Genomic DNA, 18,696 nt, shown 5'->3' on the forward strand with positions numbered 1-18,696 from the left:
AATAGCAGTTTGAAGGAAGAAAAGTTGAGGGAAAGGCTACTTACTGATTAGCAAGGAATTTATTTCAGATAAACTATAGTCTTGCTAGAAAGCTATAGAAATCACTAGGAAGTGATTGCAGAGATACATCCCCTGCAGCTGAAATCCCCTGGCCAATAAACTCATTTAACATCATACATGTTACAGGTCCATTTTCATTAGGAGCCTCAGGCAAGATTCAGACCTACTGAAACCAAACCAATATGAAAAAACCAGCAAGATAAAAAACTTCACCCTATTAACTAGAAGTGTGATCAGGGAAGAATTTAGTTGCCAGATTTATAGGAAGTGGTTGATCGGGAAAACAAAATTGGAATTCAAATTGTCTGTTAGGTCTTTATTAAAGAGCTAATAATTAAAGACCAAACCAGTAGGATCTTAGCAGCTCTTAAATGCAAATATGAATGTCATTGTGACCCACTAAGTAACATAGGCTTAGGTTAAGCTAGTAAATTCATAAACTGGGTCAGCGTTCTGAGAAGTAGGATGTCAAACAAATTTATTGAAATTTAGAATATCCATCTTCATGTTGAATATTCAACTTCAATTTTATTTATTTGTGTCTCTTTATTATTTTTACAAATAACTCAAGGCAGCAAACATATCTAACACACCTTCCTCCTACTATTTTCCCCACAACAACCATCCTGTAAGGTGAGTTCGGATGACAGGTTGACTGGCACAGTCACCCAGCTGGCTTTCATGGCTAAAGTGGTCATGGTGAACTCATGGTCTCCTGCTTTCTAGCATGGTGCCTTAACCACTAGGCCAAATTGGTTCCTGGCCAATTGAGAAGACATTGGTTGTAATGCAAGTAAAAGCTAGGACCCTCTTTGACATGTTTCATTCCTTTTATGGAGCTTGACTCAGGCTTAAATCAGATTAACCTGATAACGCATACAAATTTAATACTCATCAATTAAACCTATTCACTGGAAGTGACCAAAGAAGGCTGATGCTATAATGACATGTGAGATTACTCTTGAGACAGGTAAGAGCAACAGCCAGATGAATGGTCATATAAGAGGCAGCTAGAGAACAGCAGAAATGTTGATGGGCCAAATGTCTCAAAAGGATCTCTTCTTAGTTTCTTGGGCTGTAAAACCAGTAAAGATGAAATGTAGTTTCAGACTTGCAAAATTCTGGCAACCTTAGAATGAATTAATTCATCTGGATGTGATTCCTGTCTTGAAAGGCTGATGCCAATCTTGCAAGTGTGAAAGTACATTCCCCCGCCCCCACCCACCCCATTGTATTTATAATCTATGAAACCAGGAAGGGTCCCTTCTGAGATATGTGGCACATCTACATTTTTTTTTACTGCAGGCAAAGCTGCCTCAGCACAAGGGATATATGCAATCATTCTTCTGGCTGTGGCTTTTCCCCATTTCCCAAGGTCATTCCCACATACTATGTTGTTGTTTTGTTGTTGTTATTCAGTCACTAAGTTGTGACCAACCCCTTGTGACCACATGGACCACAGCATTCCAGGCTCTACTGTCTGCCAGAGTTTGCTTACATTCATCTTCATTGTGTCAATCGCACTGTCAAGCCATCTCATCCTCTTCTATCTCCTCTTCCTTTTGCCTTCAGTCTTTCTCAACATCAGGGTCTTTTCCAAAGAGTCCTCTCTTCTCATTTGGTGTCCAAAGTATTTGAGCTTCAGCTTCAGTTTCTGTCCTTCCAAACAGGAACCAGGGTTGATTTCCTTTAGGACTGACTGGTTGGTTCTACCTGCAGCCCAACATACCAGAAGAGATGCCAATTTTAAATCAAGAAAAGGGTTTGGGGGCTTTGTGGTTTTTTTCAAGTTCTATAAGAAAAGAGCCGTTCTACGAGTGAGTTGAGCTCCTGTAAATCAAATAAATAAATAAATAAATAAATACAGGACCAGAACATTTTTCTTTCCTGAAACATAAAATACTACAATTCCTACTTCTTCCCTATTGTCTGCATAAACAATTCGTTGACATTTATTTCAGTATTGCTTGTGCAATGTCAAAGTCCTCAATCATATCCAAGGGTTTTATGCCTGTGTCAGGGACAGTGAGCCAACTTGTACAAACTTCTATCCTTTTGCAGAAGTGGATAACCAGAAACTCATAATGAATAATTGAGGATATGTTATTACCAGTCAAAAACTGTTTGAGGAGGCCACTGAAGTCTGGACCAGTTCTAAGATATAATTATTCCATATCACTGAACAGAAAGAAAAAGCCAACATGAATTATGGAACATTTTCCAAAGCTGTTATCAAGAAAGCATATACAGTTAGGCTTCATGCCAGTAGTTATTTTTATTTTAATCCTACAGAGATTTTGTTAAAGTTTGTAAACAACTAACTAATCTATATTTGCCTTTGATGAACAAGCAGGTGATTTTAGGTTCCCTTTTTGAAAGATTGCAGTTTAGGCCTGTGCAACTTCTTATGTTATAATAATAGGCAAATCACTACCTAACGATACCTGTAATTCTGCATAGAGATCTCTCTAGAAATAATACTGCACTAGCAATAATTGCAGTTAGATACGGTCTTCTCCATCAGACTATTCACTTCCAGGTAAACAGTAGTACTTAACCTCTAGAAAAGCAGTAACACATAATAAAACAAAAAAAATTAAGATGAGGTAATATAACTAAATCAAGTTTACACCAATAATAATCATTATATTTTTAATATGTCATAACTTCTAGCCATCCAATTTCTTTTTACTATCATCCCATTCACTTTTCCTTCACAGTGTATATTTCATTTTCAAAAGGAGACTCAGCCAATTTACTTCTTACAAAAACATTCATCCCTCACTAACAATATGCATGTTACATTCAATGTTTCTGCTAGCCTTTGTCTAACTTAAAATTTTCTCATACATTTTTCCCACTCTAACAAGCTTTTTATAAAGATAATACATTCAGCTGTTTGCTGAAGTTATTTTTCAAGTAATGTATTTATTTCAAATGCAACCACCTTGGACTTTGAGACATTAATTTATTTAAAATATAGTATATCCAATAGCACAGCTTCGTTTGCAAACAAAAGTGACATATATTCACATTTGTAACCAACATGGTTAATATCAGAAGCATTCCTTTATAACTATAAACTCTATAAATACATTAAAAAAACAAGCACATATCACACACCCTTGCCTTAGTTCTAGAACAATATTAAACTATTCAAGCCAGGAATGGGATACGACCGTATAACTACCGGTTCTGTCGCTCTGCGTCGCGCGAGTCGCATAAGTGCAATTTACAAGCTGCTGAGCTGCCCGGACAGCTGAGCAGCACTGCGTGCAAGTGCGCAGTGGTTGGAAAAGCCCTTTTTTCCTACTTTTTCAACTGCAGCTGTGTTGCACAAAGCAGCTGCGGTTGAAAAAACAGGAAATAAAGGTCAGGTAAGAGCCGAGGTGGGCGGGTGGGCCAAAACAACAGCAGACATAGAACTGGTTCTATATATGCTTTCTGTCTGCTGCTCTTCAGAACTACCGGTTCTACAGAGGTGGACAGAACCAGTAGAATCCCACCCCTGATTCAAGCATACAATTGATTCTTACAAATGCTTTACTTCCGTCCTATAGTATTCTTATTTCATTTAATAATAAACTTTCAACTCTTTATGCAAAACATCCCACAATTCAATCCTATTCACTTTGTTATACGCCTTTTTAGATCAACAATTGTCTAATTAATTTTCATTGTCAGTTTAATATAATTCTCAGGGAACAAAAGCAAATATCTGGTCTGCATCCCATCTGTTCAGCAGCATGTTCATGTACATTTATTGCTATGATTCTTGTTGCATAGACATAGAATTGTTATGACCAATCAATAGCATGGTCATAGATGAGAAAAAATAATTTATTTTTAATAAACTCTGCATTGTACATCCAGTACAAAATGTAGCTTTTGAAATTGTCAAGTGAGATTATTTAAATCCAATGTTCTTAGATTATAAGAACTCTCTTGCAGTTTTTCACTCTTAAAGCAACCACTCTTAGCACAGTCAGATCTTATCTGTTATTCCCCTACATCACATTCTATTAATAGTCCCCCTAAAACTTACTTCCCACCAGGAACAGATACTGTACAGCAAACTTCCCCACCTTAAAGTTCCTCTTCCTGCTTCAAATACAGCTCTTTTTTTTTCAAGGGCTACAGAAGACTTCAAAGTACTGTTTGAAGTTATGCTACTTGCTCCTCAGGCACCAGCAGTGGTCTCTGATCTTGTCTCATACTCATTTCAGTCCAATAAGCCAGTTCTTATTGGAGGAAGTTTCTTTGGAGAACATCATTCTCATCCAAGAAATTGTTTCTTTAATAGTGCAGAATTGAGAAAGAATTACCTGATATCCTACTTTCCATCTCTATTTTCCCAGTGTTATGTGGATAAAAAGGATAGTGCTAAAATAACTGAAAGCAATTCTCTTTGGGGCTATACACGTGAAGATGTATAGTGTTGTTTTCAGTGGCTTTAAAAGACAGAGACATACAGAGAAGGTAAATTATTTCCTGTTGCTCAATTTTTTTTTTATTTATTTATTTTGATTTGTCAATCGCTTACAAGATAATAGGTATAAGTATAAACATAGTTATGAATACATGAAATGGATACATATAAGAAAAATAAAAAGAAACAATAGGACAGGGACGGTAGGCACGTTGGTGCGCTTATGCACGCGCCCTACAGACCTCTTAGGAAAGGGGTGTGGTCAATAGTAGACAGTCTAAGGTTAAAGTTTTTGGGGGTTTGGGGAAGAAACCACAGAGTCAGGTAGAATATTCCAGACATTGACCACTCTGTTGCTGAAGTCATATTTCCTGCAATCAAGTTTGGTGCGGTTAACCTTGAGTTTGTATCTATTGTGTGCTCTTGTGTTGTTATGGTTGAAGCTGAAGTATTCATTGACAGGTAAGTCATTGCAATGTATGATTTTATATGCCATACTTAGATCAGACCGAAGACGGCTTAATTCAAGGTTTTCTAGGTCTAGAATTTCAAGTCTGGTGGCATAAGGGATTCTACAATAAGCAGAGAGGAGTGGAGAACTCTTCTTGTGTATTCTGCTTTTGCCTGCCTTTTACCCTGTTTTGACACTTGACTGCTTTTCATGTTTGCTCATATTTAATAAACAAACATCAAGCTATATTTTCACTGGCTGGGCTATAGACATGTGTACTTGTTCCAGTCTGAATATAGACATTGACTGAGAACAGGCTGAGCAGAAATTGAACTGAAAACTGCACACGATAATTGCCCACAATAATTTTCCAATACTTCCTAAACTCTGCTCTTTTCACAAGTTGGTAGCTGATCTATTGTCAACCATTTAATTATCATCAAGGAATCTATAATACACACTTGGCTACTTCACCGTAGGCATCTCTTCAGCTCTGATTATACCCAAATGTGTCAAAACAATTTGCAATAGCTACTTTAGCTCATTTTATCAGATACTTTTTTATTTAATTAATGATGTATGTCTTGATTTTGTATTCTGGGAGTATAGCCATCTTAAATCAACTTTGGATTGCCTACAATCAATAAAACTATATATGTAATCATAAAACAAATGAAAAGAAACAAAAAAAATTAAGAAAATCAGAAAATCCCGGTGCTTTGATTGTATTTCCTTATTTACTCCTCATTCTCATGTCATTTGGAATTTACTCTATCCCAGCACCTAGGACAAGAACTAGGCCTTAAATGCTTTCCAGAAAGATAAAAGGGTACATGTATGTTGGAGCTCAGTGTGATGGGGTATTCTCTGCAGCAGCAGAGAAGACATACTACTGAATAGTGGTGGGATTATTATTATTTTTTACTGTGGACATGGCTTGGTGGGCATGGCAGGGGAAAGATACAGTAAAATCTCTGGTCAGAGGTGGTATTTGCCAGTTCTTCTAACTACTCAAAATTTCTGCTACCTGTTCTCCAGAACTGATCAGAACCTGCTGAATACCACCTCTGCTTCTGAGGACCCACAAAGTGAATATTTAAGGGAAGAGACCTGGCCTGTATATACCCTCTCTGCTCTGGTGGGATGGGCTTGAGGAAGAGGTAGTCCTAAGGACAACCTGGTTTCGTGCTGTGCATGGCTTTAAAGATGGTAGCCAGCATTTTGAATTACACCCAGAACAAAATGAATCTAGGGGTAACCAACACTGCATTCTGGATCAATTGTAACTTCTGGATGATCTTTAAGGACAGCCCCATATATATGGTCCTGTAGAAATCTAAATGGAAAAGAACCAACTTATGAGTGATTATGAGCAAGGCCTTCTTAGTCCAAAAAAGATGGAATTGGTGCACAGGATGGATCTGTAAACCAGTGTGAATTTATTTGTTATATTTTTATGCCATCTTTCATACACACTTCATAGTGATGTATGCATCACTATTTTTCCCCATAAAAACAATTCAGTGAAGTACATTGGGTGGAGTGGACTAAAATCCGGCTCTCCCTAATTCTAATCTGACCTCTTAATTACACTGGGTATACCCTGTACTGGCCTATATTGTATGTAAATCAAGCTTCATGTGACATATTCATTTAACAAAATTGTACTCAGTGCACTCCTCTAAAACCAGTACTTGTCTTCAAAGCATTGGAGCAGAGTGTCTGCACTGCTTCAAGACCGATACATAAAGGGATTGCTGTGGTGGCTCATTTTTAATTTATTTTCTTATTATTAAATTTATATGCCACTCATCTCACTATCCAAAGTGACTCTTGTGTCCTCCAATGTTTTGATTCAGGATGTTGATTGGAGCAATTTAGTGTTCCACATCAAGCCATGCTGATAGCTGTTATGATCTGGATTGATGTGGTACATGGACTAAGTAATGCTGCTTCTCATCACTTGAATACATTGTAACATACTTGAAGTTGTATTCACTGTGTTAATAGCAACTGGATATAGCTAGAACTGATAAGTTTCAATAACACAAGCAAAACTAGGCTTGGGATGTCTTAGAATGCATTTCCTTTGAGTAATTAACTATCTCTTAATTCCATCCTAACCCACATTGAGTTTGTTTCCTAAGAAACCATTGTCACATTAAATCAAGAATTAGATGAAGACCAGATGAATAAAAACTGATTGTCCAATTATGCTTATATGGACTTGAGAATCTCCAGCTGATCTCATCCTGGAAGAATTTAAGGGGAGGGATGGGGACAGAGCAGCATTCCAGCAGTATCAGACTCTAAATTAATCCATTGGCCAACTAAGGCATTGCTGATTTTTTCCCCAATATCATAAGTCACCTGAGATGTAGGATGCAAATGCTTTACAAGTTCTAATTGAGTTAACAGGGACTAAATCATAGATCACCTCAAACCAAACTATGGATTTTTTAAAAAGGTGTGCTTGGACAAAAACAATAGATTTTGGGACCCAAAATATAATACATACCCTGCCAGGCTAATGTCTTCTCCACAAACCATAGATATTAATCAGAATTAAATTAAGAAAATTTGTAGCATAATCATGATAAAAATTAGGAAACAATAAACCAATTGCAAGAGAGATGAAATTTAATATATACATCTAAATCTACATACACATGCACACACATACACATTTATATGCTTGTGCCTGTTTGCATACATGTATACACACACACACACACACCACCTGCCTTGTACTACCTAATCAGTATTGCAGAAAAATACACTAAAAGAAATTGAATCTCAATAAATAGCAGTGCTTGTTGGATCAAACAAATTTAGACCTTACAGGTCTAATGTAAGGACTGCAAAAATGGCAGAATGTGTTAACCCATTTCACTTTATAAACATTGTCCTGACAATAAATCAATGAAAGCAGCAGCATGTCAAGGGAAATAGACTATATCCCCATATTTTGTGTAAAGCTATTATTTGCAATTCCTTCAGGTCCCTAGGTGATATGAATTGAGACTCCCACTGATCCATGTGAAGAATTTAATTGTTCTGGGCACTTTCCAGTGTCCCAGATATTGGCTAGTCTTAAGACTTGAAACTCAATGCCCAATAAAGAGGACATTTGGACGTCATAATGGAAAGCACCAGAGATGCCTTCAAATGTTCCGTGGGGCTTAGGCCATTTTTCAGTTGGCTCTGAAGGGAAATCTAGTAATACCACAAGAGAAATTTTGGACAATACAAAATTCAATCTGTGCCTTTCCTAGTGGCAATAGTTACACGCAAAAGAAAAAGCAAGATAATAAAAATGGGAAAATCTGCATTTAAAACTTTATTTCTGCAAAATATGTGGAAAAAACACTGAACCAAGATCATGGCTAGTTGGATCAAGAAAAGTGAAACCAAGAAATCAAGAACTTTTGCATCCAAACTGTAGTACGTGGATTATAAATCTAGTTTCCTTGATATGAAAGCCCCTAAGATTTAGATAAGCTTTCGTTGCCTTAAGATTTCATTGTTTTTATTTGTCATAAAGAATTTGAACTGAAAACAGGAACAGAAGTCAAATCCTAAATAGGCAATAAAAGGTATAACTGATAGCAATAAAATCCCAAGTAACATCACTCATATGTCATTAACCATTATGGTAAGCTAAACTCAATGACCTAGAAGTTTAATAGAAAAATTAAGCATCGGAGATCTTTGGCTTCCAAAATATGCTTTTTAAAAAATGTCATCCATGTTTACAGACTATGTTTTAATATTAAGCAAATCCCAGGTTTATGAGATCTGCTTCATTTTGGATCCATTGCACTGGTGGGATTCAATTTTTTTTAGTACCGGTTCTATGGGTATGGCTTGGTGGGCGTAGCATGGTTTGGTGGGCGTGGCAGGGAAGGATATTGTAAAATCTTCATTCCCTCCCCACTCCTGGGGAAAGGTTACTGAAAAATCCCATTCCCGCCCCATCCCATTAACCTGTTTTCCAGCTCTGTTCTCCTGTGCAGGGCAACAAAAGAAGACCCAGCAGATCACCTGGGACTCGGGAGGCAGAGACTAGATGGGGGCGGGGCCAGTCAGAGGTAGTATTTGCCGCTTCCCCAAACGACTCAAAATTTCCGCTACCGGTTCTCCAGAACTGGTTAGAACCTACTGAATACCACCTCTGATCCACTGATCATGGAGCCTTGTATAAAAGACATATACAATTAAAGCATTCTGATCCCAAGGTTTTTTTTTTTTTCCTGAGTAGTGGAAATGAAAAACCTCAGTCCATTCACTCAACATCTACATCTGATATCATTCAAATAGATGTCTCTATAGATGCAACATAATTTCTTCTTGCTTTTCCTCTTCTTGCAATCCTTCCTGTATATTTTCTGAATTGTTCTTAGAATTCTATTATGTGGAAGATGTCAGTTCCATCGGAGGATAAACATGAATTTTTAAAAAACCTAAAAGTCCAACTTTGATCATTTTAAGAGTACAATTTAGGTTGTGGTCAGTTCTTATATAGCTGATATTGTTAAATAATATTAGAACATAGAAATTCTTACAAAACTGCTGACAATCAATCAGATCTTCCTTTAGATCCAGAATTATCTAATGTCTGCCCTAAATATAACCCAGACAAATCTTCTGTTTTGTCACACCCTCCCCAGGTTTCCTCTCTTCTGATTTTTGTAACATTTGAAGAATACTGACCTGTAAATTACTCATTAAATAGAAGTCCTGAAGTGCTTTTGCTCTTAATCATTAATCACTATGTTGGAGAAAATAAAAAGATCAGCGGGTTTTCTGAGTTTAATGCTGCCAAATAGCTGTATGACTATAGATTTGCTTCTAGTTACTGGATTTCCAACTGATTCTCACTTAGGTCAGAAATATTATAATGGTTATAATCTCCCAACATGGACTCTCCTGTTTATCTTTCGCGGCTGAAATACCAAGTGGTGCTTCAGTCCAGTACTAAATCAGAAGCCTATTTTAAAAAATGACATTTTCTGGAATGTAGCATGTTCAAGTATATGTTATCTAGACTCTGGATATAATAAGGCAGACAAATTTTTATAATTTAAAGAATATCTTTGACAGCATAAAGTCTACTTAGTGAACTACAGTTCCCTTTTATTTAATTTTACTTTTTTTTCTCTTGTGAAAGATAACATTCAGAAATGTAGAAACCATGATTCCAAGTTCTATGCATTAAGTTATTATCCCAAACAATATAGAAGCTGAGGTTCTGATCAATTTTTTAAATATGATATTTCCTCTCCTAGTCCACTTGATGGAATTGTTTTTGCTCCCTACTTTTGTGTGCAGATTATTGTTATTTTTTGTTATAAGCCAATCTTACATTTAAGAGGGAAATGACTCACTCTGATTCCATCCCCCTTGCTACTTCTCTCCTTCAAGGATGTTACCATCTGCTTTTCTTCAAGCCTTGATCTTCCTCCAGACAATCTGCCGGTGCTTCCTCCATTGGTGACCTCCTCAGCTTTTCTTCTCTTCTGCTTTTGCTGCAGAAAAAACACAACAAGAGACAATCCCATTATTGTGTAATGGGCTTCAGTAGGCAAGCACCAGACCAGCATAGACCAGCATAGCTGCAACAGCATTTATTGACTTAAGACTGGAACTGAGGAACTGCAGGCAAATTCCTGTAATTTATACTCTGGGCCCACAGGGTCTTAACCAATCATAATGCTTGAAAATTATAAATGTTCAAAGTTTCCCTCCAAAACAGTTGGAGGTAACAGTGAGGGATTCAGCCAGTTTGCAGCACTTCGGGAGAACTGGTTGTTAACTTTCTGAGCAGTTTGGTGAACTGGTTGTTGGAAGAAATCATTAGGGCAGAGAACCAGTTGTTAAATTATTTGAATCCATTTATTGACTCAAAACTGGAACTGAGGAACTTCAGGCAAATTCCTGTAATTTATACTCTGGGCCCATAGGGCCTTAACCAATCATAATGCTTGAAAATTATAAATGTTCAAAGTTTTCCTCCAAAACAGTTGGAGCTAACGGTGAGAGTCATCTAAAGGTTAGTTTCACTTTAGGAGGCTCACACAACTAAATACATTCAATACATAACACCCATGTTTTCTCCTTTCTTCCTTTTCCTGTTTTTGTTGTTTTTACTTGGTGTCTTTTTCAGAGGAAGAATATATTTCTGATGTTGCTTTTTTATCTATTTATGCAGGCTCTTTTCAGCCCCTCTTCTTTCTTTTCATCCTCTTATTAATATTATTTATCCTCCCTCCCTCCCTCTTTCTTTCTTTCTTTCTTTCTTTCTTTCTTTCTTTCTTTCTTTCTTTCTTTCTTTCTTTCTTTCTTTCTTTCTTTCTTTCTTTCTCCTCCTCCACTGTATCTCTTACAGCTCACTAGATTTTACATCCTAAAATTTCTTTTGAGTTTTTTTTATTTTTCTACTTACTCTTTACCCCTTTAACTCACCACTCTTGTCCCACCGTGTTTGAAAATCTCTACCACTAATTTCCTGATTGAGTCCCATTGGTTTCATCCTTTGTTAATTCTGCCTTCTTGCAACAAACCTCCAAATAGCAGTTTCTTAGCAGCCTCTAATTATACATCTTTGCAGATTTTTACATTATTGCTGACTCTTGGTAAAATATAACCAAGTTAGATTTAACTTGATAACTTTTACCTATTATGCCTCCTCCCTTACCGATGGAGAAGCACCAGTACTTTTTTTTCCTTTGTCACATCACCCCAAATCAGGGTTTCAAGTAATCTGATCAGACAGGCTGCCGATATAGTGAACATTTTGCAGCCAATTTGACCCCAGTCTTATAATTAAGAACCACTCAGTTCAAATGGCTCATAGCCCATTCCTCAAAATTTTCAAAAAATACTATTTTTCTGCACAGCATGACAAAGTACAAGATGCTGATGAAAGCCATCAGTTATAATCAGCATGATGAGGAATGAAGGGACCTGCAGTTCCAGACTGTATTGTCTGGAGACTAATATGTATTCAATCCTCTAGAAGTCATATGTACAATAGTGTGTATGATGCACATTAACCTGGTTTACTATTCATTTATTAATTGTATCAAAGAAGAAGTGAGAAATATACCCAGCAAGACTACATTGGCAACATAGAACATATCTCACTATTAAGTTGGCAGAAACCTTGGGTACAATGCTAAATTAAATAATGTAATGCTAAAATTAATGTATTAATATACATTACAAAAAAATCTGTATGTCTGGTTTTCGAGGTGCATTATTAATTAATTAATTAATTGATTAATTATTATTCCAAACAACCAGAAAACATTTGGGAGATAGGTACCTAAATTATGGTATCAATCAAGGAAATTATTACAAATTAAGACACCTGCCTATCCAAAAATATTTATTTATCTACTCATTATCCAGTAGACCATGAGATGATTAATGAAGGTGAAGGTTGACTTAGATCATGAGTGTCAAACTTGATTGCATCATGTGATGTCATGTGATGTATTGTGATGTTTTTTGCCTTTGCGGAGCCGGGATGGGCGTGTCCTACCCATGGGCTACCAGTTTGACAGCCCTGACTTAGATCATAAGCTATGTTAATTGCTTTTCCCTTATTTTCTAAATTATATACATCATAATGACAGGACAGGTGTATGCTGCCAGTATTCTTAGAATGCTAGCTCAAATGCAATGTATTACGGGAAGTGACATTAATAAAGGAAACCAGGGCATCAAAGAACACCACTGCTGGACCCTATCAAAGCTGACACCAGGCAGAGCATAGAAAAACTCAAAGAAATAGTGCAGGATCAGAAGATGTGGAGAGACTTAGCCCATAAAATCGCCAAGAGTCAGACTCGACTTCATGGGGTAACATCATCACCATCATCTTTATAAAGTTGATTCACACATCACAAAAGTCATTTTTGCTAATAGATCATCACTTTGAAGATAACTCAAACAATGTAAACTTCAAGATATGACGTTGGAAAGTAATGAATAGGCATACCAAAGGAGAATGATATACTGATGATAAGTTGTCATAATGCCAGGCCTTATTAATAAAGAATATGAATATGAGATGCTGGTATAGATTTTATTAAATGGGAGGACGACAAATAGTGTGTCGTTTGAATACCATTTTATTATACCCCCCTCCGCCTTGTATTTCAAGGCAGGAAGCATGGATAGCTCTAACACATTTCCATCGTGCTTTCATTTTGGGCTGCTACCTGGATAGGGTACTTTTGTCTGTCAAATGTCTAGCCGTTATTTGGACAGATTGTCAAACTTCAATTTTCCAAATATTTAGCTACAATTGTTACAAAATGTAGCAGTTAGCCTGCTAATCAAACATGCTACCAAGATCATGTTCCCCCAATATTGAAAAACCTGCCTTGATTGACAGCTGTTTTCTGGCTTCAGTTTAAAGTGATGGTTTTAAGTTGAAGCCCTAAGTGGCTTAGGTCTGGCTGTCTAACAAATCACTTGTCGTGTTATGTTATGAACCTGCTCTGTTATTAAGATCTATAGGCAAGGCCATTCCGAGGACACTGTTCCTTGCAGACATCCATTAGTGAGCTAAGCATGAACAGTCTTTTATCATTTGGCTCCTAGAGTGGAATATACCTTTCATTAGAGTTTCCTATTGCTTGCATCCATACTTTTTCTGGGAGATTAAAAAAAAACCAATCTGGACATCCCTCCTTTTAACCAGGGTTTTTTTCAATTACTCTGACAATCTTTATCATGGATTTTTATATTGGTTGTATTGTTGATTATCTATATACCGTTGTAAGGTTATTTCATGTTGACTTGTGGTAATAGGTAGCCCTTGACTTACAACCGCAGTTGACCCCAAAGTTTCTGATGCTACGTGAGACAGTGATTAAGTGAGTTTTGCCTCATTTTATGACCATTTTGTCATAGGGGAAAAGTGAATTACTGCAGTGGTTACGTTAAGTCAATCTGCCTTGCCCTGTGGGATGGATTACAAAAGGGTGGAATACAAAACAAACACAGTCACAGAAAACAGGTGAAGCCCCTTTTATTCCTTCACTTTGCTTCCAAGCTCCGAATATCCTTGACGGAAGGATCACATCAACAGTTACAAGAAGAAGGAAAAAAGCAACACAAACCAGGCAAGATAAGGGCTGGAGGACGTCCACAGAGAACAGAACAAACACTGGGAAGGATGCCAAATTCAGAGAGGAACCAAAGACTAAAGATATTTCCACGCTTTGTTTCCAGCATTCGCCCATATGCATGTCCGTCCTCTTATTCAGTGGTCACAGCTGCAGCCCATGAAGAGGATCAAAGCCCTCTCCTCCAGAGGAGACCATGTCTCTCCCTTATCCTCTCCTGCCTGTGTGCCCTAGGATGGAGAGGGGATGGGTTTGGGTCCTCCTCTGACTCCCAGCTGGCCTCTGCACTTCCTCCACAACCTCCGGAGCCACACTTCCACTCCCTGTCAGCTGTTCCTCCTCTGACTCAGAGTCAGTCTCCACCAGGGGCACAACATGCCCATTGAGTTTGCTTGTCAGGAGGTCACAAAAAGTGACCACATGATCCTGGGACAATGGAACTGTCATAAATATGAGCCAATTGCCAAGCATCCGAATTTTGATCATGGGGATGTTGCCACAGTAATAAGTGTCAAAAATGGTCATAAGTTACTCTTTTCCATGCTATTGTAACTTTGAACAGTCACTAAAGAAATGGCTGTAAATCAGACTTTTACTTTGATGATCTCTACAGAAGTGTGTTATAGTAATATTAGGAGTAAGCAAATCTGCTTGTCCTCTAGTAGTGTGTACAATTCAAAATCTAGTTAATAATGACCTCTCATTTTCAGGTTCCAGCTCAACAAAAATACATACTGAATAATACACACGGAATAATAATTTACCCAGGGCTTTTTTTAAAAAAAGAAAACCAAATACATTTATGCCTGCTTTGTGTTATTCACTATACTACTTTTTTCCTTTTTTTTTTCCTTTTCAGTGTTTTAATCAACACTTGTCACAGGACTTGTCCAGTTCTGGCTTTGCATTCTGTTGAATGTTTCTCCACGATTTTCGATGGCAGCATGTGTTCTTTCATGCAATGATCTTTCTTCAGAACTGATTAGCACCTGTTTTGCTGATGGATCTCCTTGCCAACTCTAATAGCTGAGCTAATTCCTCTAAGGGAACACATGTCTTTGAACATGCTGATATAGATTGACATAGTAATGATTTTAATGTGCTGATAATTTAATAATGCACTAAACATGGCTCTGTCCTGGGTGATTATTTGTCAGCTGGCCCTGCTATTTAGCAGCAGTGTTAACTGAAAGATATTTTAAGCAGTGACACATTATACTTATTTATCTGAATGTGCTCATCAGTTCCCATTTTTCTTCTTCTAAGTGATTGGCAGCAGAAAATTACTAATTTATGTAGACAAAAGGAGACGTGTGATATTTTAAATTATTTCCATTACAGAGAGAAAAAAAACATATTTTACATTCTTGGAATCCAAAATGTAACATAAATATTCTAAAAACAAAAAAAACTTGCTCGCTAAAAGCAAATATTCCTGGGAAAGTTAAATGAAGCTAAGTATTGGAAAAATTATGCAATGATTTAACAGTGAGAAGACTATATTCCTTTCAGTCTGCTCCCTGGATTGCTCCCAAGATCATTTAGGATAGTGGTGGCTAAACTTTTTGGGCTCCCGTGCCAATAATTGTGCATGCGCTTGTGCTCACATGCCATCACCCAGAAGGCAATGCATGTGGGCACCTCCTGCACATGCGCACATGACCTGTGCTGCACACTTCTGCGCATGCGTGCCTGACCCCTGCATGCCACATGCTTCTGTGCTTGTGTGAATGTCTCCTGCATGCCACTGCGACATTGCGCATGCGCACCGGATACCCAACAATCCGCTGGCGGGTGGGTGGCATGCATGCATGCACAGTAGACGTTTTCTGGCAGTAATGGCTCTGCGTGCCACTTCTGGAATGCATGCCATAGGTTCACCACCATGGATTTAGGATGTGGTTCACCTAAATTTCCTCCAGGGCAAGCATAGATCACTAGTTACTATCCACTGTGGATTTAGTATGACTACGAAAATTGGCTTTTTCTATGTTGTCAGGTTCTGAGAACCTTAGAAGATATCCATACTGAATTGATATAATTTTTATTAGCTATGTCAAATATTCAGAGTATCATTAGATGTGTTAGGCTGGAGTCTTGCAACTTCCATTAAATAGGTCACAATAACAAGCAAATTAAAGGTTGCATTTTAAAAGAAAATAATGTACAAATCAGATAGGTTGCAAATAGGTAAAGTTTTCAAACGCAGCTTTTCCATAACTGAATACCAAGAAGGTCAGCCAGATACTGTCCAAGGGAATCAAGAATAAGAAAAATAGACAGAGAGGAATGAGTCTATTATAAACTTTGATTTGAGGCCATTTGGTCAAATGACTATCTTTGAATCCAAAGATCCAATTAATTTAATCCATAGAATCAAACCATATTCCTTTGAACAGATTTGTTGATCCAGTTCCATGAATGAAGGGCATGATTGTCATTAATTTTCTGGTTTTCCTATTTGAGGCTTTTAGTTCTGCTTGAGTCCAGTCCACTATTCCAGTTGTGTATCTAATGACAACACACTTCTGCAAACACCATGCTACCATCAACACAGCAGGAAAGTTTGTTGAATGTGCATCGGGGCCTGATTTTCCTTCACAAATGAACCAACAGTACTTCATTTGCACAACAACCCATTAAATTCTGTCCCTTCCTTGTTTGTAGCACTATTCATCTTGCCACATGAGCCCAAGATTCAGGGCAATTTTAAAGATCCTAATAATTATGAACCTGTTAATAGCTGCCCTGTCTTAATATCAAAAAGGACGGAAGGAAGGAAGGAAGGAAGGAAGGAAGGAAGGAAGGAAGGAAGGAAGGAAGGATTCAACCTTGAGATAATATGACTGTACTCACTCATTTTTTGGACTTGAACATTATGTTAAATTATAAACCAATTCAAGCTATTGAATATATGTTGTAGATTAACAACAAATAATGTTACTATTAATTACTTGCATTATTTGCATGTTAATGTTGCTTGTTATGCTATGCACATGCTATCTGACCTTAAATATGTTGTGCCAATACAGCCTTCCACCTCACCAGAAATCATAAACATCAACTTGTACACTGTTGGTTCTGGAACTTTGAATATGGTAGAGAAAATTATGTTTTGAAGAGAGAAAGGAAACTGCTAGACTGATGCTGCAATTGATACTGATATTAGACCAGTGATTGTATTTTAGTTGGTTTGATTTGCTTTTCCTCTTAAGGGTTCTCAAGCTATAGCTCTCAACCAAAGGCAAATCACCACTAAAAGTGACCTCAGAATGGACTGAAACTAGAAGAACCTTTGTCAACTATTTGTATGAACACATGGAGGATTTCATACTGTGTAAAGAATGGGAAGTGACCGGTTCCTCATATTAGACACAGTGATAATCTTGTGTTTCTTAACTTCTAGAATAGTACTTGGTTATGGCCTCTAGAGTAATCCCCTAGAGATATTCTTCTGAAGGGAACAGAGTTTCACATTTGATAGCCAACAGAACAACAATGGCAATAGACCTCTTTGTCTCCCCTTTAAAGCTTTTCTAGGCCTAAAATATACTATAGTTTTGTTTGGGCATTAACTTTAGGTTGAATGAGTTGAACTTAAATAAATCAGCCTTGGTTGCTTCTGCTAGCGTTTCTGTTCTATTTTTGTATGTTTAAGCCAGAACAATGAATTATTATTCATGCATACAAATACCATTTTAGAAGATCATGTTTATTTTGTATTATTTTTGTGTTTGCAGGAAATGAGCAGGCTGAGCTGGAGGGCCGGGTTAAATGAATAATCAGTTTGGAGTTATTGCACAGCCACAGGAGGCCCAAGTCCAGTAAAAAAAGAACCCATGGAATTCTGTTGATCCTTATCTAGAGCTGATTTGCTTGGACTGTCTGTTGGTTGTTCAGATTCTTGTGTCTAGGTGGCAAGAATAAATTCTCAGTGCTTTGAACTCAGTTCCTGCTCATAGTAATGTGCACCTGATGATGGTATACTAGAGGACTATTGCCTTCGTACTAGAAACCAGGGAACCAAATAGTGAGAGTTTTAAACAGAGACAGCAAGAGGAGAAGGATCTGAAGGCCTGCCTGCCTCCAATTATTTCACACTGTCTGGTTCAATTGGGCAGAATAGGTGGGTTCTGGGTCCCTTCAGTTAAATGTTGCCATCTTGCAAGTGTGAAGGAACATGCCATCTCTGTCACAACACCTGCCCTCTGGAACTGCATCCCTGTACACACACACACACACACACACACACACGCACACCAAGATGAATGCAACTGTTGCTCTTCAAGTGTTGTGAAAGTCCTATCTCTTCTCAGGCCCTGGAGTAGGGTATTTGTGGAGACTTGGGCCTTTTTTCCCCCCTGGAAGTTATTTACATGGTTTTGTCAGGCAGTTGTGTTCTTTCTAAAACTATGCATCCTTTTAAAATGTGTAAGATGCCCAGGGTCTTTTTAGAACCAGGTAGCCTTGAAATTCAATAAATAAATCAATATTCATGTAAAAAATTTATAAGCTACATTTTAGATTAAATTTTCCCTCATACTGTTTCCCACCAATTTGGATAGTTATAAAATGGACATATTTATGAACAATATATTGAGTAATAGCTTCTGGAT

At 37.5% G+C, this 18,696-nt stretch overlaps 1 long non-coding RNA gene across 1 annotated transcript in view; it reads right to left on the bottom strand.

Moving 5' to 3' along the window:
• Positions 1–1,356: 1,356 nt before the first annotated feature.
• LOC148128006 (uncharacterized) overlaps positions 1,357–18,696 on the bottom strand; it is a 60,702-nt gene continuing 43,362 nt past the window's right edge. Inside the window, exons 2-3 of the long non-coding RNA XR_015741292.1 lie at positions 10,306–10,468; positions 1,357–1,890 (exon numbers count right to left, since the gene is read on the bottom strand). This is a non-coding gene — a long non-coding RNA (uncharacterized LOC148128006). The remainder of the gene's footprint in view (positions 1,891–10,305; positions 10,469–18,696) is intronic.

The sequence above is a fragment of the Pseudonaja textilis genome, chromosome 1, assembly GCF_049901715.1.
Source record: "Pseudonaja textilis isolate UNSWEBS1 chromosome 1, rPseTex1.2, whole genome shotgun sequence".
Classification (NCBI taxonomy): Eukaryota; Metazoa; Chordata; class Lepidosauria; order Squamata; family Elapidae; genus Pseudonaja; species Pseudonaja textilis.